At 35.6% G+C, this 27,170-nt stretch overlaps 1 protein-coding gene and 1 long non-coding RNA gene across 2 annotated transcripts in view; one reads left to right on the top strand and one right to left on the bottom strand.

Moving 5' to 3' along the window:
- LOC115220560 overlaps positions 1 to 27,170 on the top strand; it is a 157,215-nt gene that overhangs the window by 80,993 nt on the left and 49,052 nt on the right. The gene's annotated exons all lie outside the window — the stretch shown is intronic.
- LOC118766502 overlaps positions 24,539 to 27,170 on the bottom strand; it is an 11,591-nt gene continuing 8,959 nt past the window's right edge. The window contains exon 3 of the long non-coding RNA XR_005002440.1: positions 24,539 to 24,694. This is a non-coding gene — a long non-coding RNA (uncharacterized LOC118766502). The remainder of the gene's footprint in view (positions 24,695 to 27,170) is intronic.

Genomic DNA, 27,170 nt, shown 5'->3' with positions numbered 1-27,170 from the left:
TGTATGTTTTTCGTTCAATTTTGGGTGCTTATTAGACGGCTTGTAATGTTAAAGCATTTAACTGCATATCATTGTACTCAGCCCATCTAAAAATTATGTCCATCCGCTTTTGTGGGCGTACACCATCGCTAGAGTTTTGTATTTCTGTGAAGCTTTCGTGTCCTCTACCTAACTAGCTAGGGTGGCTATCCAATCAGCTGAGGGCATATCTGAAAGTGTCTCTATGAAAAGCAGTGGTCCTAAAACTGTTCTGTGTAACACCACTCACTATTTGTGTTTCCCTTGAGGTGGCTCCATTGGCCACCACTGCCTGAAAGATAGAAACCACTCTCCAGATTTTCCACCTATGACAAGTTCGCGCAGTTTGTGGCATATCATGGAATGATCAACCTTATCAAAAACTTTTAAAAATCAAGGTATATTTCGTCTACATTTGAATTGTCGAATAACTGCTTCAACAGCCAAACATAGTGATTTAGAAGCTGTGTCAGACAGCGCCAGACACAGCTCCTACGTCATTATGTTTAGCAATGTAGCAGGCAGCATCTGACACATGGTTGAAAATCATGCTGGGTATAACTCAAAAACCGATTTCATCAACGAATGCGATTGGTTTTTTGACAATTTGTTCCATGACTTTACTGATGCATGAAGTCAGAGACTTAGGCCTATAACTTTTGGCATCTGCTCTGCTTCCTCCTGTAAGGATTGAGAATATTATTCCTGCCTTCATTTTGGCAGCTTACCTTTCGTAAGAAAACTCTGGAAGAGAATAAGTAGTGGTTTTCCTAGGGCACGTTTACCCCTTTTGAGGACTGCTGTATATGTATATGCTTATATATATATCACCACGTGATCATCATCACGTGACCGACCAGTCCATCAAATGTAGTTACACATCGCTGGTCACAATGCATTCGCATTGTTTTAGCCTTCGAATGACGCCACCCCGCTGGCTAAGCGAGCAGGTCAACAGAAGAAATAGTGGGAGAAAGAGTGGTGAAATAGTACAGCAGGGATCACCCCCCCCCTGCCGGAGCCTCGTGGAGCTTTTAGGTGTTTTCGCTCAATAAACACTCACAACGCCCGGTCTGGGAATCGAAACCGCGATCCTACGACCGCGAGTCCGCTGCCCTAACCACTAGGTCATTGCGCCTCCACACACACACACACACACACACACATATATATATATATATATATATAATATATATATATATATATGATGATTATTACTTGTGATATTAATTTTCATTAGACATAGAATAAATTTAATCATTTCTAAGTAAACTATGTGTATCCTATGACAATTGTATTTGATTAATAAATTATGGTCATTGATATTGAGACACCAACTTGATTAACCTGATTTTGAAAATGGAAGTATGTTCAGATCTTGTAAAATATTATTATAACAGTGTTGCAAAATTTGCTCACGTTATTGTGTAATACGCGTGTAAAGCGTTTACGCCATATGTCCTTTACTGAGTAACGTTAATATTGGTCGTTCGAAATCTAGCATTTCTTTTACTAATATATGAAATGTACTAACATGTCATCATATATGTACTAACATGTCATCATATACCGCTGCATTTTTCTTTTATGATTCTTCAGTAAATATAATGAAGGAAAATATTTGTACTGTGTTTTTGTTGTATGTAGTGTGGTTTTTGGCTTTACTAAATATGTATTTCACCTTAGATCGTGTTTTAGAATTTCATATTTTGAAACAGTTGATATAATAGGGGAAAATTATTATTCAACATTTCTTCATACGATTTTAAACAGGAGGAAACAATTCCCATGCTACATTTCTGAATGCTAAATTGCACACTAGCGCCTCTTGCCACAATATAAGTAACTAAATTCATGTGAATAAAAATGATATATCTACATTCGCTCTGACTAATACTTGTTTTAGATATCGTACACAGCTGAAGGTCTTACGAAAGACAGTCCGCTTCAAGGTTTATACATCCCTCACCTACCAGTAAAGAAACATCGAATATCGCCATGAACAGTGGAGATGATAAAAAAATACGTGTCACATCTGTTCATTTTGAATCTTAGGTCTGCTTGACCTGAGAGCACTAGACGATAATAATGCTAATAATAGATATTTTCGCTATGTGAACGGAAGTCGAAATCTCAGCATCAGAAATTATTTTCAACATATCCTGTGTAAACTTTAATCCAAATGCTAGTATCAACGCCATTGTTTTGCATAGGCACTAGCTTTTAGAGAACTTCAGTTCGCAGCTACAGAAATACACGTAGTAGTGTTTCAGTACGTTTTGGTATTGAAATAATTAAAGATGCAACATTTCGTTGTAATAATTAGAAACTCATAATTAATTCCTACAGGTGCAAACGATTACGCCGGACTCTTTCTTTTAACTCATGGACATCTTATTACAAATTTGATTCGACAGAACGCGAGGAGAAATTCAATTTAGGAATTATTCAGTAATATGCGTTCTGACGTTGAAACTAATTTGCGGAATTATACCAGGTAAAGTTTTCTGCATATTGTTAGTCATTTGAATGTTTGGATATGTGATATATCAGATTTTATCTGGAAACACGCTATTGATTAGTGCTTCCTAATACTAATAAGAGGTGTTAACGATAATCTTTTCATCATACGATTATGTTACAAGATAATTATATGGTACATTTACTGATATTAGTAATTACATTTTATAGAATTTTGCGTGCGTATATATAACGAGACCTCATTCGGTACTTAGTAAACGAAATATATTTTCGTGTCAAAATTTAGTGTAATGTCTAAAGCAAAATGCAATGAGTTCAAGTCAGTGCACAGATTGCTGTTGATACGACGAATATTTTGACAGCAAATAATAAAGATTTAAGTCATGCTAACGGTCTTTGTGTGTGTTTCACATTGTAATATGTGACTAACACTGCTATTACTAATATTTGAATAGTTACTTTATAAACAGTAATTAAACAAATATTAAACAAATACCTTTCTTTCTTAAGAAAATTCCATGAGCAATTCTATGAGATGCTTTCTTAGGCAAATTTAAGAGAGGTGACATACGTTACACAATAGGAAGGGACTTTTGCCACAGAAACGATATCCTGTCAAGTTAGAAATTTTCCATACAAGCGGCCTGAAAGAAGTTCAGACTTATCGTATTCGTCTATAGAGGCATTGCTCTATGTGTCTCTATTTATTGTTTATTTAATCCGACTCGCTATTTAGATAGTTGATCGGCAACCCAAGATGTGGTTTGCATGTAATCCATATGGCCATCACAACAAGTACTCAAACACTAGTATTCCTTTTATTTGATCAGTGTGTTTTTTCCTTCTCGCGCCACGCCTAGCTCATAAGGGCCGGTTTCTTAGTTTCCTTGGCGTATAGGTTCCCCACTGGGATGGAACGCCGGTTTGTCGCAGGTGAGCTGCAACGAGGAAAGAATAAGAGAAAGTTGTGGCGAAATAGTCAGCAGAAGTTCGCCACTACCTTCTGCTGGAGCCGCGTGGAGCTTAGGTGCTTCGCTCATAAACACACACTTCGCTCATAAACACACACTTCGCCCGCTCTGAGATTCGACCCGCGATCCTTCGACTGTGAGACCGCTGCTCTAACCACTAGGTCATGTGCCTCCTAACAGTTGATCAGTATATAAGTTTTGATTAAAGTTGCTAGTTAAAACTTCAAGTTTAAATTTGTATACATTTTGTATACATCTAATTCTCATGAGACTGTATAACATATTCAACAAAGTGAGATGAATACATGTAAACGCAAAGTGTGAAAAAGAAGTCGTATATATGTGTGCGTGATTAAGTGTATGTGTGTGTATGTACGTGTGCTTCTGAACACGTGGGACCTTCTGGTTAGGGAGTTTCACTCACGGCCCGAAGATCGTGGTTTCGATTTCTAGGTCAATCAATGAAACACGACATTGCACTATGTTCTAGTCCACGAAACTGTGGATGGTAAAACTGCAAAAGACTGACGTTCCCTTCGTTGCGAATAAAGGACTACTCACCAAACAACAACAGTATCGTCATTCGAAATCTACAACAATACAAGGAAGCACAATGTGAGAAGCTGTGTATGTTAACATCCAATAGTTGGTCAGTGCAGTGATATATACATATATACATACATACAAACATACATACATGCATGCATATATACATGCATACATACATATATACACATATATATACATGTATAAATATGCATTTATGTATATGTATATATATGTATATATATATATATATGTATTTATTTATATAAGCATGTATATATAAATATACATACATATGAATTTCTATAAGTATATATATATATATAAAGGGAAAGTTTACGAAAATAAACAAAAGACGAAGGCAAGTGGAGTACAAACAAAGAAATGTATTAGTATAGCGCTCAGGAATAGAAAAAGTCTTTCACGTTCCGAGCCTACGCTCTTCGACAGAAAGATACATACGTATATACACACACATACATGCATACATACATACATACATACATACATACATACATACATACATACATACATACATATATATATATATATTATATATATATATATATATATATATATATATATATATGTATATATATATATATATATATATATATGTATATATATATATATATATATATATATATATATATATAATATATATATATATATATATATTTAAATAATGAAGATTGAAATTGATATTATTAAATAATATTAATCTAATCCAGTGGCTAGCAAACTTAAAAAAATGTTCGATGACCATGAATTATTTCACACATGTAAATTAGAGAAATAGCCACCGAGGTGGATTCCTAATATTCTAGTAGACGCTACGTGTAAGGCAATTTGGCGTGTTCTTCTAGCATATTAGGAATCCATCTGGGTAGCTACGCCTCTCATTCATATATAAATATATATATATATATATATATATATATATATATATATATATATATATATATATATATATATACCTGTGTGTGTGTGTGTGTAAGCATGAGCATGCCTCTATGTGTGTATATGCCAGAAATATTTCAAATGTACCTTTGCTTGTATTCGGATTTCTGCTCGTGTCATATCATTCGAAAATAAAGAAAGGAAAAAAGAATTGGGGTGTCGTAGAAGTCAAAATATTTCAAGTATATTTTTTAACGATATTATTTTAATATCAACCAGAATCTGCTGCAGTGAAAAGCTGTAAAATCTGATCTTACTCTGAACACCTACAAAATAATAGATAGCTAAATATAAGAAGGAATGAAATAAACAAAGAAATTGGATTTCCTGACATATTTTTTATATAATATCATGACTGATGCATAATAAACTGTTTTCGGTATATAATAGGTAAGCCATTTACTTTAAACCTGAATAGAGCTGTGAAATGAAAGCAAAATATTAAAATGTCCATATATGTTTCGTTGTTTCCAGCAATTCAGCGTGTCTAATATCGATAAAAGAGAAATTTTCTTCTCTTTCATGTTGTTGAGATCTACGAAATTATTTTTTTATCAGTATTATTTATATCTAAAAGCGATGTATAGAATATGCCACAGAGATGTAAATACTCTTTAAGTTTGTGCATGCTCAATTCTGAAACATTATTCTTGTATCTAAACAATTTAAAATTGAAGTAGTAGATGTTCTAAAACCTAAAGCTGATTTACAATGGATTCACTGCTGTGTCATTCATTAGAGATTCTGTCAATTTGCTCTGCTTTAGCGTGTATTTTGCGCTTCAGTTTTATAGAACTAAATCTCTTACGTATGTTAATCTATGGTAACCAGTAAATCCCGCGGATCCCTTTATCTAAACTTTGGCAATTACACGTTTCTTGTACCAGCACAAAATATCAGTGGGCATTAATCCCTTTGCATTACAAATATTCTTTCTTTTCTTATTTGCTTTATGTAGCCCAATAGTTTCTACAAAATATCTTCAGTGTGATCATTATCCTATTGGAATGTTCTCTTATTCCAAGTAATGCTTTTCATTCGCATTAATGAAGGAAACTGACCTCCATATACATTTGCAGTGTAACGGAGACGGAAACCGACATGGCAGTTGTATAGTTTCACGTCCCAAAGACTTTGGCTTAGAAACGTAATCATTTATTGAAACAATGCTATGTCCTTGTTCTACATAACAACCGAAGAAAGAAATTACCTGACAGTTTAATACTGCATGTCGTATATCGTGTCCATTAAGACAACTGCACTCCCTTTATCAGCCTCTTCGATTGTTATTGTTTTATCATCTTTCAATTTATTCATCTCAGCACTTTCTCTTTTGCTAAAGTTTGGTTTAGCTTTTGTTTGTGTATATGTCGATATGGGTAATTGGAGATGTATTCACAGAAATGATCAAGAGTTTTGTTCTTACCTTCTGAAGGGGTTTAGTTACTTTTACTTCAGTCCAACGATCGGTCCTCGTTGTATTTGTTTTATAGCTCCCCAGCGAGTCATAACTTTCTACAGAATTCTGCGATGTCTTCTTTAATTTCGTTGTAGTTGGGGCGTTGTGGGGTGGGTGTAAACTTGAAACCTTTGGAGAGTATATTGATTTGGTTTGCTCTTAGTTCTTTGTGAGTTAGATTGATAATTTTTATCACTTTTTGTTTCTCCTGTCTGTTTAGTGCTATCTCATGTCTCTTTGTTTGCGTATTGGGTATAAAAATGAATGCGCGGGTTGTGACAGTAGATATTATGTAGTTGTTCCTTATGGTTGCGAGGTGCTGTATTGTGATATATGGTGTGTGTTCTTGGAACTGTATTGAAAGGTGTGTTCCGATATCCCATCGTCGTTGGTAATAATTGCGTAAGGTACGTGTTTTTTGCGCATGGTTGTTTAGTAGATTGTTGGAACTAAAATCTCGTTGGCAACCCCTAATGGGGTGAGGAGGTTCCATTGTCTATCCTGCTGGTAGTGATTTTTCCTTTCTCTATTTGAAGTTGGGATACTCCAGATATTGTATCGATGGTGGTTTATAAATTTAGGTTTAGGTCCTGTATTCCTTTTTTTGCAAGGGGTGATGGTTCCATTTTGTAGATAGGTGTGAATCAGTGTTTGAGTGTTGTTTTGATTATCTTATTTTCAGGAAAGGGATGTTGGAAGCGTATTCTGCATCAGCATTTAACGAAACTCTGCGCAAATCATTTGAAAGAGATCGAAAGAGGTGTAAATCCATTGGTGCCAAATCAGGAGAGTACGGCGTGTGTGTCAGCACTTCCTAGCCATGCGTTTGTATGGCTTCCTTGGTTATATTTGCGATATGAAGGCGGGCGTTGTCGTGCAGCAGAACTCCATGTTGCCGATTAGGTCTTTTCTCTTGAGTAGCCATATTCAGTCGTTCCATCTGTTGAACATAGAGTACTGTGTTGACCGTTTGGTTCCGTCCAAGCAATTTGTAATGGATAATCCCTTCCCAGTCCCACCATATGCACAACATCGTTTTGCGCAGATGAAGATCTTGTTTCACGCGCTGTGCCGCTTGTTTACCGGGGCTAAGCCATTCTTTACGCTGCTTCATATTGATGTACAGGCACCATTCTTCGACGCCAGTAACGATTTGGTAAAGAAATCGTTGCTTGTGTCCATGAATTGAGCGGTGACGAGCAAGCAAATCAGCAGAGATTGTGTCTTGTTGAGTTTTGTTGTTGTCACAGAAACCACGATCCATACTTCTGAAACTTTGCCATCGAGTGAAGATGATTCTCTGTAGCAGTGTAGGAGCTTTCCATTTTCTTTGCCTGTTCACTTGTCGTTTGACGAGAATTTTCGTGTAAAAGTTAGTTTAATCGCTCTTCAACCAACCCAACTGGACGGCCAGTACGAAGTGCAGCTTTTGATATCAAAAGTTTCATTTTTGAACTTGGCATACCAATCACGAGCGATTCTTTCAGCTATGGCAACCTCTCGATACACAGCACAAATATGGCGAGAAGCTTTTGCGCTCTTAGAACCGCGAGGTGTCGAAAATGCTTGTTTTTCTTAACTTCACATTCCATTTCAACCATCTGAAAATAAACAAAAATTAAGATTCCAAAATTTAAAAGCGCAATAAATTCCAAAATTTAAAAATGCTGCGGGAACTTAGTTGCCAACCTAATATATATATATATATATATATATATATATATATATATATATATATATCGTAGCCTTCCGTCGGTTACGACAACACGAGTTCCAGTTGATCCGATTGGGAGGACACCCTGCTCGTGATATTAACGTGTAAGTGGCTGAGCACTCCACAGACACGTATACTCTTAAAGTAGTTCTCGGGGCGATTCAGCCTGACACAGAGTGTGACAGAGCTGGACCTTTGAAATACAGGTACAGCAGAAACAGAAAGGAAGAGTGAGAGAAACATGTAATGAAACAGGATAGCAGGGTTTACATCACCCCCTATTGGCGCCCCGTGGTACTTTTAGGTGTTTTCCCTCAATAAACATTCGCATCGCTCGGTCTCGGAATCGAAACTGCGATCCTACGACCACGAGTCCGCTGCACTATGCACTGGGACATTGCGCTTCCATATATATATAAATACATTTAGCTTTCGCTCGGTAAATTATATTATATTCATGCAAAACTTATTTATCCTCAAATATTCATAAGATTCATAAGATTCTGAAATGAACAATGAGTTGAATTAATTTAGAACAAACCTATATATTAAGCAAAATATGCAATATATATACCATATACACTGGGCATCAAGCCAAAAATAGCAGTTGTAAAATATTCCACACTATTTGAAGACAACTTAATACAATTGTCAAATGTCTGAGTTAGCTTACAACCGCGTTGTAAATAAGATTTGGTGAGAACTGCACTGGACATAATAACTCTTGATAACAGCCTCTTTTCTTCTTTTCCCATATATTGTTGTCTGCATAACAGAAGTATCCAATAACTTTAGAAGTCTCGGAAAAGTGTCATATTATTCTCCATGCTGGAATGTTGACAGCGATAAATATATTATTACTTTAGTGAATGTCTGCTTGGGAACTTTCTAATTGAATATGATCAACATAGTGGCAACTGCACCGTTTCTATTCTAAATGACAAACTTGTGAAAATTTATGCCATGTTGAATCTGTGTATGAAAGTGATTTGTGTAATGGGTTGACAAGTTATAAGCAAAGTTTCAAAAGTTTATATAAAGCTAAAAATCTCAGCGAATGATTCCAATGCAAAGTTGCTATTTATTTGATACATTGTGCAAAAATATGACAGTTGTTCAAATTTTCAAAACAAAGACTTGCAATACCATTTTCGATTTTTAGAATGGTTCCAACAGTTAAAAGTAAAAGTTCGCATTTTCGAAGATCATCCGAAATAACAATAAAGCGGATGTATACGAAAAATGGCTCAATCGGACACCATTAATTCTCCCACGTAAATTCCAGATCAAAGCCATTACAGATGAACCTGATACACAAAGAATGGCACTGGAAAATAAGAAGATGGAAATAGAACTTCTAAAATTAGGGGCCCAGACGAATGAAGAAAAAGTTAAATCCATCGATGAAGAGATCAATCAAGAAATTAGCAAAATATTCCAAGATAAAGAGAAGATCTCCAAACTATGGAAACAGAAATGTGATAAAGAAGAACTGAAATCCTTTCAACGCTGGGAGAAAAGCACCTCTTGATTCTTAAAATATGAAATCTTCAATTAGTATTTTTTTTTTACTGTACTGAATTCTTTTCGTGAATTATATGGAGAAAGAATTATTGCTTCGCTGTTGTTGCTGGGTTTCGGAGCAACAAAAAGATAGGTAATAGTTTGTTTCTTCACTAAACATCATTGAATACTATGAAGCTATGTTTCTATATATTCCTCAATTCACATCATATCACAATCACATCGATGTCAGCAAACAACCGCTTCCTTACTGACCCACTGCGCACATATTTACACACACATACACACACACAAAAACACACACTGAATATGTTACGATATTTTAACCCCAGGAAAACCTCCTTTCCAACTGGTTAACCACAGACAACCTGTGTCTCATATATTAGGAGTAATGTATCAGACGCAGGTATGAAACATCCAGGCTGAAGTGGCAACTAATATTACTTTTGAGTGTTGTTACAACTTCCATCTCTGATGATACTGACTCACACAGGAACTAAACTTCAAGTGTGCACAGACCATATATATATATATATGCTGCAGGGATCCAGCAATTATTGAATGGACGGTGTGAAACCTGTGTCGTTTAACACATACATACATGTACAAACATATATATGTCTGCGCGCACGCGCGTGTGTGTGTATGAATATATATATATATATATATATATATATATATATATATACCCTTTTACTTGTTTCAGTCATTTGACTGCAGCCATGCTGGTGCATCGCCTTTAGTAGAACAAATGGATGCCAGGACTTATTCTTTGTGAGCCTGGTACATATACTATCGTTCTATTTTGCCGAACTGCTAAGTTACAGGGGCGTACCCACTACAACATCAGTTGTCAAGCGATGCTTGTACGACAAACACTGACACAAACGTATACATATACATATATATATATATATATATATATATATATATATATACTACGAGATTCTTTCAGTTTCCGTCTACCAAATCAACCCGAGGCTATAGTAGAAGACACTTGCCCAAGGTGCCACGTATTGGGACTGAACCTGGAACCATGTGGTTGGTAAGCAAGCTATTTAACAACACATCCACTCATGCACGTATATATGTATGTATGTATGAATGTGTGTGTTTGTTTTTATGTATGCATGCATGCGAAATGTGCATGTGTACAAGCTCACACGTATATGACGACGTAACTGATTGTTAACTGTACGCAAATTCAGAAATTGTAAAAGAATAACAAACTACCTATTCATGCTAAATATATTTGTACGTTTTATGAATAGAAAATGTACTTCATCGCCTAACTAGTGATTATATAAGTGCCAAACACTTCTCTACATAGCAGTACAAATAAAAATCATAACTGGTAATTTCTTTTTCTTAGTATTATTTCTAATTTTAAAGAAACGTAGTCTCCAAACTATATATAATATCTTTTATAATACAGGCAGACAGCTATTAACCATATCCAAACAACTTCATACAAAAATCTTGAATATCCAAGGAAGCCTAATATTTGACGGAAAAAAATAGGCCGCACTTCATAACTTCCTAATTTATATTAACCGCATATTTCTATTCCAAGAAATGTCTAAACTAGTTACGTTATTCCATATTTTAGTAAACATTTTGGAGCTGACAAGAAGTGGATGAAATGATAACTGCGTTCAATATTTGGCAATGTGAATATAATCAATTTCTGACGTGGTTGTTTTTTCGGTAGTGATTTTGATGAAAAAATTTGCCAATTATAGAGTCACAGATATATTAAAAACCTCACAAAAGAAACACAATGTGTTTTTTTCTTGTCAAGACGCGTTTGGCGCCGAAGTATGTTGTGTATAGTCTGTGCATTTAATTACAAAGTATTGGTGTGGGCTGAAATGTTCATAGGCTGACTATAAAAGATTGATGCAAGAACTGTGGAATCTCGCATGCATTAATTTCCTAATTTCTCATTAATAACAGCATTGTTACTTTCCAACTAGACCGACATCTAAATGTTCGAAGAAGGTTTCAGAAGTAACTAGCAGAGACTCTTCTTCAGAATGGACAAAATTTGGAATATGTGGAGCAAAAGAGCTTATCTCCCAAGAACATTCATGCTGATATGGTTCCTACATTAATGTCTAGACGTCCTGTAACTGCAACCGCCGAGGAAAATATTCATCGCTTTCGCCACACGGTGATAGAGACTGGCAAAATGAACTTAGTAGCATAATGGCTTATAACACAAATTTCAAAAGAGAAACAAGCTAATCACACCACGGAAAAATTTGGCATTGCTTCAAGCAGATGGAACCCGGATTCTTGAACATTTTCTAGCCAGAGACTGAGTAACAATGCACACAGTTGAAACAGTTCTCGTCGCCTGTTCTAGCGAACGTCACGTTTGTTTCATATACAAGGAATGCAATGGCCTCGTTTTTTTTGGCGAGGATGGGTTAACTAGGCATTGTGTTTAATGTCCCACACCATCAATGGGGAGTACTATGCCATTTTCTCTTGCAGTTATGAGAGGTTATCATGACTAAATGACAGGAAAATTGGTGAATTGTGTCTAGTTACATCACGACAATGTTCCAGCACACAAGCCCTTGGTTTTATTGGCTGCAGTGTGTGACTGTGGTTTTGAACGGGTTAATCAACCTTCCTATTCTTCTGATTTGGCTTCATCTGACCATCATCTGGAAAACACAGTGTCGCCGTGATGATGACGTCATATTAGCTATTGATATTTTGAGACAAGATGAAAGTTTCTTTCCCGAGGAGATCCTAGCACGGCAACACCGATGGAAGAAGTATGTGGGCTGCATAGGGGACTATATTGGAAAATAAAACTCATTTTGTCACATTTCGTGAATGAATATTGGTCAGCCAATGGACCTTCTATCATCCCTCGTACGAATTTGGAAATTAATGTTAGAAATCGTGAATATTCGCACGAGCGATTTCTTAAATATTATTTAGTGAAACTACTGCAACATTCACCTGGCAAGTATTAACATACCTTCAGTGTACATTATAAATCAAGAGTTAAAATTCATCAAACTTACATTAAGATTTTCCGTCATTGAAAATGAAGTAGGTCAGTCGCTATTTTCTCATTGATCTCCTTCGGGGACCTGTAAATAATACATAATGTCTATTTTTGGAGTACTTAAAATTACCAAAGGTGCAAAACATCCAATGTTCCCTTCTATTTTCTAAAAAAATAGACACTAATTTACGCCAAATATATTCGCTGTCATTTACCTGAACATGGGAATGTTTAGTGATTTGTAAACAGAAGGGAAGAAAGCGGGTACCAACATATTTAGTAGCGATTTTAGAGACTGATTATAAAAAGAAAATAGTATACTTTCCTCCTCGTCACATTTTCAAACGTATTTACAGTTGTAGGAGAAAGGAAAATAGATTCCAGAAGCACGCAATTTGCAAACCTTTCCCAATTTCATAGAGATATATTTATTCATAATTTCATAAATATAAAAGATTCAAGTTTTTCCAGCGAGGATTCCTCGGTAATTTTCCATTAAATCTAATACTATACGCCGTGCATTACCGGGTTACTACTACTACTACTACACTACTACTACTACTACTACTACTACCACCACCGCCACCACCACCACCACTACTACTACTACTACTACTGCTACTGCTGCTGCTGCTGCTGCTGCTACTACTACTACTACTACTACTACCACTACTACTACTACTACTACTACTACTACTACTACTACTACTACTACTACTACTACTACTACTACCACCACTATTACTACTACTACTACTACTACTACCACTACTACTACCACTACTACTACTACTACTACTACTACTACTACTACTACTATACTACTACTACTACTACTACTACCACTACTACTACTACTACTACTACTACTACTACTACTACTACTACTACTACTACTACTACTACTACTACTACTTTTAATCATCAAGAAAAAGAATCCTTTCTCTGCCTCATACAATTTTCATGTCTTTCCACAATAATTATGTTTACGTTTCTTCATATTCAAACTTATAAGCTATGTTAGCCAAAAAAATCTCTACACATTCATAGGAAGACAAATATCATTACCGTTGTTATGAATTGCTAATCCTGTTGTTTACATATATATTACATTTACGACAATTTCTTCACAAATAATGTAAGCTTATACTATTAGGTTTTCTTACGAAGAGGTCTTTTCGATTAGTATCTACCGTTCGGAAATAAAATCTTTGACACACTTTGTATGTCTTTTAGCAAAGTAGAATCGTTTCTGCCAGCTCGCCGCCTTCATACAGGAGAGTTTAGTCTGCCGGAGCCATACCATTGATGCATTTCCTTTTGGTATTAATGATACTCTTAGAATATTCCATTATTTACATCATGTTGTTTTAAGACCCCCACCCCACTTTGCTCACGCTTCTATAAATATAGAGTGCCAAATGATTCCATTGGAATAAAGATGAGGTCCTGCGCTGAAAACTACATTTCGACAGAGAAATTCCAAGTTAATAACGCGGTTTTACTTATAAAAAAATACCAAGCAAAAATTAAAAAAAGAAAAGAAAAAGAGCAAAGCATCTATTATCGCCATATAAAAGAAACAGGGGTCTTGAAGAGATTATCGCCGAAGGGAGAGTAGAGAGTAGAGTAGCGGGTAGAGCAGCGGGTAGTAAACCAAGAGGCAAGGAAAGAACGTAATATATGGACAATATCATAAGTTGATTTCAGAAAACTGGCAAGGGAAGCCAGAGAACGCGCGCCGAATCGAGAAGGTAGGTGTTATAGTGTCATCAGTATGTTGCAGGTTGTAGGATACGTGATGAATCAATAGGTAAAACATGAGGTAAATACGAAATTCATAATTAAATACAAATATTTGATTATGAATAGATAAGGTATCATACATTTCGCAGATCGAAAACCTTAGTTGAAGTGTAAATGTAATTATCATGTGATAGTCATGGCGAAAAAAACTGGAGAAAAATATGGAAACGCAGAAAAAGTTGAGTAAAAAAGGGAAGTTACTCAAACACATATGAAAAAAATATTAAAGATATAAAATATTTACAAAAATATAAAAAGGAGTATACAAAATACACGAGCTTTCTGCGTTCGTAATAATTACACTTGTATATATATATATATATATATATATATATATATACATATATATATATATATATATATATATATATATATATATATATATGTGTGTGTGTGTGTGTGTATAAATATATAAATATATATATATATATTCGCATACATACATACAAGTAAGAATTTCATATGAGGATCATCCCTGTGATATATTATCGAAATTTATATTAATACATATTAACATTTCCAAATGCACACACGTACCCGCACGCACACACAAACGCAAATACACACACACACACACACGCAAAAGCACTCTCATACATATGCATATATATATGTGTGTATGTGTGCTTGTGTGTGCGTATGTGTAAAGAGAGAGCTGTGTAAATATTGATATTTATTAACATAAATTTTGATAAAATTATATTATATTGAAGAAATTTTGGCTTGTGTGTAGTTGGGATTAATGCATGGGAATATGACTGGAGAATCGAATACTGGAATATTTGAATCTGTGCTTAGATTTGTGATGCTTTTTCTGCTTTGTTCGTGCGCGGAAGGGAAGTAAATGTTCTCCTAGCATAAACTATTCGATGTAAGGGATTTTATGCCCATGTGCAACACAATAATTATTGCCAGATTTATTTCAGTACAAAATATTAGACACCACCCATCGAATAAGTAATAATAATCATCCGGAATATTCCAAGCACTGCAAAAATTCTTTCTCGTACTACTTATTACCTAAAAAGTGTAGATTTTCGAGTATCGATATATTGATATTTTCCGGAATCTAGCGAGAAATTTGGTAGTTACCCTAAGTACAGAAAGAGCAACAGATGACTGCCGTGAAGCAGCTGAAAAGGATATACGAGCAACATTTAAGCTTAACGTTGTGTTGTTTAATTCATCAGCAAGCTAATGGAATTAAAGATAATTCAGTAATGCAAAATTTAATTTTATTTAACGCATAAATTTTAAAACGAAAGTTTAAGTAAAATAAATTAACTATTGGCTCCTTTGTAATGCAATTGTTTAATTGATTAAAGACCGACAAGTGAAAATTAAAGTCATCTCCATATGCAAAATGGAAGTGTGACAAACAGACTTACAATAAGAGTAAATAAAACCAGTAAGTAAATGCATTTACTATTTAACTACTGTCAGTTCATATACGTGTAGGAAAGTGTGCGTGTTTGTGTGTATGTGTAAAGATAGAGATGTATAAATATTGATATTTATTAACATAAAATTATATTATATTGAAGAGATTTTGACTTGTGTGTAGTTGGAATTAATGTATCGAATATGGCCGAAGAATCGATTACTGGAATATTTGAATCTGTGCTTAGATTTGTGATGCTTTTTCTGCTTTGTTCGTGCGCGGAAGGGAAGTAAATGTTCTCCTTGCATAAACTATTCGATTTAATGGATTTTATGCCCATGTGCAACACAATAATTATTGCCAGATTTATTTCAGTACAAAATATTAAACACTACCCATCGAATAAGTAATAATAATCATCCGGAATATTCCAAGCACTGCAAAAATTCTTTCTCGTACTACTTATTACCTAAAAAGTGTAGATTTTCGAGTATCAATATATTGATATTTTCCGGAATCTAGCGAGAAATTTGGTAGTTACACTAAGTACAGAAAGAGCAACAGATGACTGCCGTGAAGCAGCTGAAAAGGATATACTAGCAACATTTAAGCTTAACGTTTTGTTGTTTAATTCATCAGCAAGCTAATGGAATTAAAGATAATTCAGTAATGCAAAATTTAATGTAACGCATACATTTTAAAACGAAAGTTTAAGTAAAACAAATTAACTATTGGCTCCTTTGTAATGCAATTGTTTAATTGATTAAAGACCGACAAGTGAAAATTAAAGTCATCTCCATATGCAAAATGGAAGTGTGACAAACAGACTTACAATAAGAGTAAATAAAACCAATAAGTAAATGCATTTACTATTTAACTACTGTCAGTTCATATACGTGTAGGAAAGTGTGCGTGTTTGTGTGTATGTGTAAAGATAGAGATGTGTAAATATTGATATTTATTAACATAAAATTATATTATATTGAAGAGATTTTGACTTGTGTGTAGTTGGAATTAATGTATCGAATATGGCCGAAGAATCGATTACTGGAATATTTGAATCTGTGCTTAGATTTGTGATGCTTTTTCTGCTTTGTTCGTGCGCGGAAGGGAAGTAAATGTTCTCCTAGCATAAACTATTCGATTTAAGGGATTTTATGCCCATGTGCAACACAATAATTATTGCCAGATTTATTTCAGTACAAAATATTAAACACCACCCATCGAATAAGTAATAATAATCATCCGGAATATTCCAAGCACTGCAAAAATCCTTTCTCGTACTACTTATTACCTAAAAAGTGTAGATTTTCGAGTATCAATATATTGATATTTTCCGGAATCTAGCGAGAAATTTGGTAGTTACACTAAGTACAGAAAGAGCAACAGATGACTGCCGTGAAGCAGCTGAAAAGGATATACTAGCAACATTTAAGCTTAACGTTTTGTTGTTTAATTCATCAGCAAGCTAATGGAATTAAAGATAATTCAGTAATGCAAAATTTAATGTAACGCATACATTTTAAAACGAAAGTTTAAGTAAAACAAATTAACTATTGGCTCCTTTGTAATGCAATTGTTTAATTGATTAAAGACCGACAAGTGAAAATTAAAGTCATCTCCATATGCAAAATGGAAGTGTGACAAACAGACTTACAATAAGAGTAAATAAAACCAGTAAGTAAATGCATTTACTATTTAACTCCTGTCAGTTCATATACGTGTAGGAATGTGTGAGTGATTGTGTGTGTGTGTTACTTGGAAAGATCAATTCAGTGTTGGCATGTTTTACCTTATGTATGTACAGTTTGAAGATCAATGATTCAATTCTAATGTTACTCTTCAGAGATTTATGTAATAAATGCTATAAAACATAAATTGCAAAATACACTGATGCAAGTACCTCTCTCATATTTAGAAGATGACTAATAGGAATAATGTATATTATGCATGTAAGGTATTTATTGTCGCACGTTATATATTCATTTCTGGAAATTGCATGGTGTTTCGTGACAAATGGTTTATAACTTGGTGAATAATACTGAGTCATACAAAGTACCAATTGGATGTAGCTGCTTATTTTTCACACATGCAATGAAAAGCGTTGTTCAGGGTATTATAGGTAACCAGTCACATGTCAATTGTACAAAGCTGATAACGGACAGCTACTACAGAATATCACTTTTGATTTATTAACTAATATACCGATTAATTGATGATAATTCTCGGTCTATCTGAAAGGTGTTTCTGGTCGGAATTTCGCAATTACCTGGTTTTTGCATCGATTTAACTGCGGTGCAACGACTGTAAGGCGAGTGACTATGTACATGAGAGAGTAAGATGGTATATGGCAAACATATGCACATTCTTTTAGCGAAACATACATGTGGAGAAAATCAGTAAAATATAGATAGAACATTGAATCATTTAAACACGTTGATCAGAATTTTTTTTATATTCTTCGCCGATTATTTTGATACTAGTGAATTTTGTGAACATTTCATCATTTAAACATGTTTTCTACTTTGCAATTTAAACAAAAAGCTTTAAGTCTCTACGTTTATACCATTGATAAGCAGAAAAGTGTTGAAACCAGTTTGTTATATTTGTAAATAAATGTATTTAAAAACAATTACATTTTTTTTCAAATTCAGATGCATTTTAAAAAACGAATTCTCCTATATTTTTCTGTGTGGAAGTACACCCCACTCTTTTCATATGTACATATGCGAAAATTGACGAACTCTTAACAATGAATACCAATAATGAACTTACAGAACTTTTAGACATCGACAAAAGCATCGTCTATTAGATTATGTGTCGTACTAGCGTCGTTTTCACTTTCTGCAGTTTGAATATTTTTAGTTTGTACTGAAATAAGTTTATGCTGTTTTTATAAAAATATACAATGGTAATTCGACTTAGTTGGATATATCGAGCGTTACACACACGAGTCTCATTACGAAGGTGAACTATATAACATTACCTGCATTTCCTTATCAATTTTTTATGAAGTTCTTCAAATGTTTTTGTCAACTCTCTTAGAGATGTAATTTACTTTTCTATTATTGAATAAATGATGTATAAGACAGAAAAAAAATTGCTAATTACCACCTAAATATTTAATTATGAATAGGCGTTGTATCGCACATTTTTCAAGTCGAATACTTTAGCTAAATTCGAAATTTGATTATCAAATTTATAACGAAAAAAGACTGGAGAACAATATGGAAACGTAAAGTATATGTATGTATAAATATATATATATATATATATATATATATATACAAACACAATGCTGCATCCACATCGGCCACGAGGGTCGCAGAAGCCCCAGAGGGAAAGTACTCTCCGACCAGCACGCAACGCTGTATCCACTTCTGCCGCAAGGTTGGCAGATGTCGGTAGCCATCGGATGAAGAGACCTCAATCTAATGTTTACCGGAGGGTTCTTGCCCATGGGCATTGGAAGCTATCGAGTTGCCGATGGGCAACAAAGGTTAGTTAGTTAGTTAGTTAGTTAGTTAATTTGGCTCAAAAGCAAATAGCAAGGCCATGTAGGGGGACATGGAGTTAAGTACAGGGTGGTGTTCATGTAAAGAGTTCAGGCCACTTGAGATCCAGGGAGGCTTTGAACAAAGCGGTCGTCGGCATCTTCACCATCTCGTCTGGCAGCTTGTTCCACGGATCCGCAACCCGGACGGAGAAAGCTCCTCTCATTCGATTGAGACGAAATCGTCGCAGGTAGAGCTTTTCGGAATGACCCCGCAGCCGACGCTCCGGAGCAGGAGTGAAGAACAGCTCTTTCGAGAGGTTACACTTCCCGCTTATGATATTGTGGGCGAGAATGAGATCACCACGGCGGCGGCGTTTTTCAAGAGAATAAAGGTCGAGCGTCCTCAGCCTTTCTTCGTAGGACAAATTTTTGAGACCATGAACCATGCGGGTAGCCAGCCTCTGGACTCTTTCGAGGTGCTGTATGTCTTTGAGAAGATAAGGAGAAGAGGCTTGAATCCCATACTCCAATATAGGTCTCACCAGCGTGACATAGAGTGGCAGGAATATGGCTGCTGTGAGCATTCCGAATGACCGTCGAATCAAAAACAGAATTCCGCGCGCTTTGTTGGCAGCATGGACGCACTGGGCCGAAGGCGAAAAGGAGGAATCCACCAAGATACCCAGGTCCTTTACCTGATCGGTCCTCTCAAGCAGCAGACGACCCGGCTCGAAATCAAGTTGAGTTGCAGGAGTAGAGCCGACAGGCAGATGACAGCACTTTGACACGTTCAGACACAGGTCCCAATCGTTAGACCACTTCCAAATTTGGTGGAGGCATCGACGAAGATCCTCTATACTACCGCGAGGAGCGACCAGTTTGATATCGTCGGCAAATAGAAGGGTGTGTTGCGTGAGGTCGTCGGGCAAGTCATTTATGAAGACTAAGAACAACAAGGGCCGAAGCACTGAACCTTGAGGCACGCCACTGCTCGCACTGGAGACGTCGGACCGCGAACCATTAACTTGAACTTGGAAGGAGCGATCTGAGAGGAAGGCACCAACCCATCGTACAATATCCGGATGGAAACTATATGCTTGAAGCTTGACAAGTAGTAGGCGGTGGTTTACCGAGTCAAAAGCTTTGGCAAAGTCCAATAAAACGATGTCAACAGCATCACTATCATCGAGGATGCGCGTCACCAATTCTTCCATTACTAGTAAGTTGGTCAAGCATGATCTCTTCGGCACGAAGCCGTGTTGGGAATCAGTGATCGAGGCTGTGTTTAGGAGGTGGAGGATCATACTTTTCTTAAGGATGGTTTCGAACATCTTGCTGATTATTGATGTAAGGGAAACCGGTCGGTAGTTAAGCGCGTCTTCGCGGCTCCCTTTCTTGAAAATTGGGCAGATTATCGCTGTTCTCCAGATGGTGATGAACTATGATCCCCCTGACGATTACGCCACAAATTGAGATACTGTTACAGGAGATATCTCTGTAAGGAGTGGCTGTGTGGTAAGTAGCTTGCTAACCAACCACATGGTACCGGGTTCAGTCCCACTGCGTGGCATCTTGGGCAAGTGTCTTCTGCTATAGCCACGGGCCGACCAATGCCTTGTGAGTGGATTTGGTAGACAGAAACTGAAAGAAGCCTGTCGTATATATGTATATATATATGCATGTGTGTTTGTTTGTGTGTCTGTGTTTGTCCCCCTAGCATTGCTTGACAACCGATGCTGGTGTGTTTATGTCCCCGTCACTTAGCGGTTCGGCAAAAGAGACCGATAGCATAAGTACTGGGCTTACAAAAAAAAGAATAAGTTCCGGGGTCGAGTTGCTCGATTAAAGGCGGTGCTCCAGCATGGCCGCAGTCAAATGACTGAAGCAAGTAAAAGAGTAAAAGAGAGTAAAGAGTATTGCAAGGCTCTCAATTGGGTTGGAGGATCCAGTGGTCTATGCTGCTCAAGGAAGGCCCGCTTGCCTGACCTACAAAGCACTCATCTGTCTTTCCACTCTGTACTTTTTTATAACTCTGCCTTCCAGACGGCAAGTTTCGGTCACAAACCCAATCATGAAGATTCCTATAAGCAAGCGTTCAAAATTCAGGGTCAAACCTATCGTCGTATAGTCTCTATTATTCCTGTCAACAAAGCAGAACATCGCTTCCTTCAAATTTACTTCATGGGAGATTTCCCCTGAACAACCGCCTCGCTGTGCTCATGTGACACCTGGAACAAAATGAAAAAAATACCACCAAAGCAACTTCAATCGTCCAAAGGACGTGTGCGTTTGCTAGTTATATATATATATTTATTTGTAGGTATATATATTTATTTATTTGTAGGTATATATATATATATATATATATATATAAATAAATATATATGCATAAATACACACACGCGCGCATATGTATATATATATAAGTAGATGAATGAATTATCCTAGTATGGATAATTCGGATACCTGGGTAGCAAATTCACGTCAGTAAAACACGGTTGAATTTACATGCCAAGGGCCGAACCCCCTGTTCGTGTGTGGAAATTTGTGTGTTTTTGTATATGAATAAATGAAAAGAATGGAGTTGAACGAAGATTTTAACAAAATTCCTTTACTTTCGACATATATATATTTAAATATATATAGATGTATATATATATAATATATATATATATATATAATATATATATATATATATATATATATATATATATATAATATATATATATATATATATATATATATATGTGTGTGTGTGTGTTGTGTGTGTGTGTGACCGCGTGTTTACCGTTAGCGATTTGTTTTCCTCTGTCTTCCCTCCTTTGGATTTTTCCTTTTCCTATGTTTCAGATGAAGAGCTCCGCTCGAAACGTTAAACTCTCCTTCTTCTTTCCTGCTTTCCTGACCCTCCTATAATACTATACTTGTTCCACGCCATCGCGTTGTGGTGTTTTCCCTTTGTGTTTTCATGTTTGGATTAACTATGTATATATATATATATATATATTATATATATATTTCCCTAAACTAAGCTGCCAATGAATCTACATATTACTTACTCGGGCATTGAAGTGCGAGTCCACATCGTACATCTGAAACACCTGTGCGTTAATAAAGTTTTTGAAATGATCTTGTAATTCTTTGTCAACTCATTTTCTTATGTTTCGTATATAATTATATGTTTGTGTGTGTGTGTCAATGTTTCTGTGTCTTTGTGTGTGTTTGTGTGTGCTCGTGTGTGTGTGTGTGTGTGTGTGTGTGTGTGTGTATGTGTGTGTGTGTGTGCGTGCGTGTCTGCTCGCACGGGTTTGTGTTTGTACGTATGTAGTCAATAAAATGTAAAATTGTCTTCCAAAAATGAAATATTGGAAATAGCCTTGCGAAAACAATATTTCTATGCAAAAATGAATACAATATTCAAATTATTATCATTATTTTCCTGACAAAAACTTGAGTGAGATTTATTATGTGTCAGTAAATAATGCCAGAAGTATATTTATAATTTGAATTCCTGAAACAAAAATCATAAAATTTTCATTATTCTTGAGGTATTAATATGTACTTCGCTTTTTTTGGTATTAAAGGAAAATAAATAATTTGTGTTGATAAGAAGCCAAACGCATGTCATTCTATATACGCAGCTGGGTTTGTAGTTAGGCTTAAGGCCAATTTATCATTACTTCTCTTCTTTGATATAGTGTGCACTGTGTAATGCTGGTTAGTATACTATAGACTCCTGTAAATATTTAGTTGAATTTTTGCGGATAATATTTTTAGAGAAGACGCCAGAGCAGCAAATTATATTTAACTCTATATTATGTGTATGGAGAAAGAGTCCAAAAATCATAATATATTTAACTGCACTGAGTTTTGAAATAGTCTAATGAAATAAATCAGTTTGAGGTTATAGGAAAAACGAATTTTCTAAACACGCAATGATAAATTACCTGGGAAAACTAAGATGTCAGAAGTTATTTTTGGACGTGCTGTTAGAAAGTAACGTCAATCAAACAATATTTGAATTAGAATGTAACGGTTAGACAATATTCATATTCTTAATAATATTCTTTTTGTCATTTTCAAATTTGTTTCCCGTTCTTTCTACATTACCTTGCATTCCCTGTCCTTTCTTCATTACCTGAATAGAAGGAAATATTTTTAGTGCGTAAGTATGTAATACGCATTTTCGAACAATTATTTTGTTTTTCCTTTTAATTCTTGATATTGTTTTAAGATTGGCAAATTTGTTTTGATGATGTTAAAAATGTTTTGGTGATGCAGAGTGTGTGTTACCTGAAATAGTATTATGTGTGTTACCTGAAATGCTTTATCATCGTTCTCGGGAACATTTTGGCATATATTGAATTGAAAACTAGGAATAATATAGATTAATTTTTCATGAACTATTATCTTATGTTAGCCTCATTTGAAGGCGCTAACTTTCAAGCAGAATACTAGGAGGTAACTCACTTGGAACAAAGATTATATAAAAAGTGTAAATGACAGCATCATGTACATTGATATTCAGTTAATTATTAACCTGATGTATTATTGACTTTGACAGGTACAGAAATACAGAACTAGGAGATTATAATACACTAGACCTCTCTCGAGGCGCAATGGCCCAGTGGTTAGGGCAGCGGACTCGCAGTCGTAAGATTGCGGTTCCGATTCCCAGACCGGGCGCTCTAAGTGGTTATTGAGCGTAAAGACCTACAGCTCCACGAAGCTCCGACAGGTGGCGAACCCTGCTGTACATTTTTACAACTTCCTCTCAATCTATCTTTCTGTATTTCAAAAGAGAGTGAAGGCACGTGGCTTAGTGGTTAGGGCATTCGGCTCATGATCGTAAGGTTGTGAGTTCGATTCCGGCGGCGCGTTGTGTCCTTGAGCAAGACACTTTATTTCACGTTGCTCCAGTCCACTCAGCTGGCAAAAATGAGTTGTACTTGTATTTCAAAGGGTCAGCCTTGTCACTCTCTGTGTCACGCTGATTATCCCGAGAACTACGTAAGGGGTACACGTGTCTGTGGAATGCTCAGCCATTTGCACGTTAATTTCACGAGCAAGCTGTCCGTGATCGTATCAGCTGGGACCCTCGTCGTCGTAACCGGCGGAGTCTTTTTTTTTTTTTTTCAAAAGAGTCAGCTTGTCACACACTTTGTCACGCTGAATCTCCCCCGAGAACTACATTAAGGGTACTCGTGTCTGTGGAGTGCTCAGCCACTTACACTTTAATTAAACGAGCAGGCTTTTCCGTTGATCGGATCAATTGGAACACTCGTCGGAGTGCCAACAACATAAAAAGAACTCTCTAAAGTGAAGGTGGTATATATATATATATATTTATATATATATATATATATCACGTGATCACGTGACCGACCAGACCATCAGATGTTGTTACACATCGCTGGTCACAATGCGTTCGCATTGTTTTAGCCTTCGAATGACGCCACCCCGCTGGCTAAGCGAGCAGGCCAACAGAAGAAAGAGTGGGAGAAAGGGTGGTGAAAGAGTACAGCAGGGATCCCCCCCCTGCCGGAGACTCGTGGAGCTTTTAGGTGTTTTCGCTCAATAAACACACACAACGCCCGGTCTGAGAATCGAAACCGCGATCCTACGACCGCGAGTCCGCTGCCCTAACCACTAGGCCATTGCGCCTCCACATATATATATATATATATAATATATATATTTGTAATATATATATATTATTCTAATATATATATATATATAAATTATTCTAATATATATATATATATATAATATATATATATTATTCTAATATATATATATATGTATATATATATATATATATATATATATATATATATATATATATTATTCTAATATATATATATATATATATATATATATATATATCAGTTGGATAAATATGGTCTGGTTTTCATGTTATTTATTATGGTATTTTAACATTAAAAAATCATTTTATAATTTTCATAAAGTTCAATCCATGCTTTCATAAGTTCGTAGTAATAAACAAATTAAAAGTGAATTTGACAGTTGAGTTCTTGACACCTAGAGTAGCTCTTAGAATGCTCCAACAAGCTGAATTTTTAGAAACAGTTTTGACCAATCCGCATGCAAATTAAACGTCATGGTTTGCCGAGCGTAGCGATATTCTGTAATTTGTTTGTATTCATATGCTAAAGATAAATTCAATCTGCATCATCAACTGGTTGTTATATATTGTTGTTATTTCAGTTCACGACAGTTTCGAACATTTAATAAACCATTTTTCTTTTATCTTTTTACCAGCATTATTTGTGTCACGTAGTTTGTGGAAAGGAAAAATTAGAAACACTTTCTGCCATCATGTTTCTATACCAATGTTCGCTCAATTGAATTTGGCGAACATTGGTGTTCCAAATTTATCATTTATAGACACGTAAGCGTTCCGATAATACATCTACTGCCTCGCCTATACACAGTTCCTCGCAATTCGGGCATTTAATGCAGTAGATCAAATTTCTGCTTTTGTAGTTCATATCTACTCTTGCTAAAACCTCTCCATTTATTTGTTCTAATGGATCTACCAGTATGTTTGTATTGACACGTTCCACATCTATTATCATTACACTTAGATACTGTAAATGTTACCCCTCTTTGTTCATGTTTTGATTTTGCCTTTGTTAATAGTTTCTTTGGGTTAGGTGGTTGCTTAATGCTTAAGATAAGGGTTCGATTAATTATTATGCTTTTTCTTTTAATTTTTGACATTGCTTTAGGATTTGAAAATTTGAAAATTTGTTTTGATGATGTTACGAATCCTTTGGTGATGCGGAATGTGTGTTACTAGAAATGGTATTGTGTTCCGTTGATGGATTCGTCTTTTTCGTGCTGCCCTAAATTACACTAAAAGTATCTCTTTTGCTCGTTGTATGATATTTACGGGATGCTGCGTTTTTTTGTGTGTTGGGTGGCATGATTTGAAATTTAGGTACTGTGCTTTTGTAGTAAATATCAGTTTTGATTGTGGTGTTGTTTTTAATTACCCTTATATCAAGAAATGGTAATTGTGTGTAGCTCATTTCTCTTGTGAATTTGAGACTACGGTGTGGATTGTTGAGGAGGGTACTGAATTCTTCCAGATTTCCTAGAAATTTGGTTCAAATTAGGAAACAATCATCGAGATATATTTTCCATGCGTCCTCTATATGTTTCTTAAAGGTCAGGCCGTAGTAGTCTTCAGTTTGTTTATATAGATTTTGCACTAAGTATCCCAATACTGAGTTCCCAAATACTGGAATAAACGGCTTAAAAAAATAACTTGCTAACGTTCTCCTTATATTATACATAAAATTTAAACTATGGGTAATCGCCACATATCAAGAAGTCTTCTCCAAGTTTCCACTTTTCATGAGGATTGTAAGACAGTGTATGCAATGTATAGTCTTATGTCTTCCAACAAAATTCTGTACCTTTATACAACTCTCAAATAACCCAAGAGCGCATGACCGACATTTTGCGTCATTACATTACACCCAACATTTGGCCTCTCTATTCTCCGGGTCTCACTTCACTGAACTACTATCTATGAAGCAACGTTGAGAAAAGTGCTAATGAACACCCCCATACTACCAACATTGTTCGAGTTATGTCCGATATAGACAAGGAACACTTAATCCGACCTTGTAAACGATTTCGACCCTGCGTAGAGGCAGTTATTGATGCTTATGTTGGTTTTAATGAATGAAATTATTAAATAGATTATTTAGGCTTATGGTTGTGCTATTTCTATAAAAATACAGATGTTTTCTCT

The sequence above is a fragment of the Octopus sinensis genome, linkage group LG16 (genome assembly GCF_006345805.1).
Source record: "Octopus sinensis linkage group LG16, ASM634580v1, whole genome shotgun sequence".
In the NCBI taxonomy this organism is placed as follows: Eukaryota; Metazoa; Mollusca; class Cephalopoda; order Octopoda; family Octopodidae; genus Octopus; species Octopus sinensis.
The sequence above is the reverse complement of the archived record's forward strand: the minus strand, read 5'-3'. Positions and strand labels throughout refer to the sequence as shown.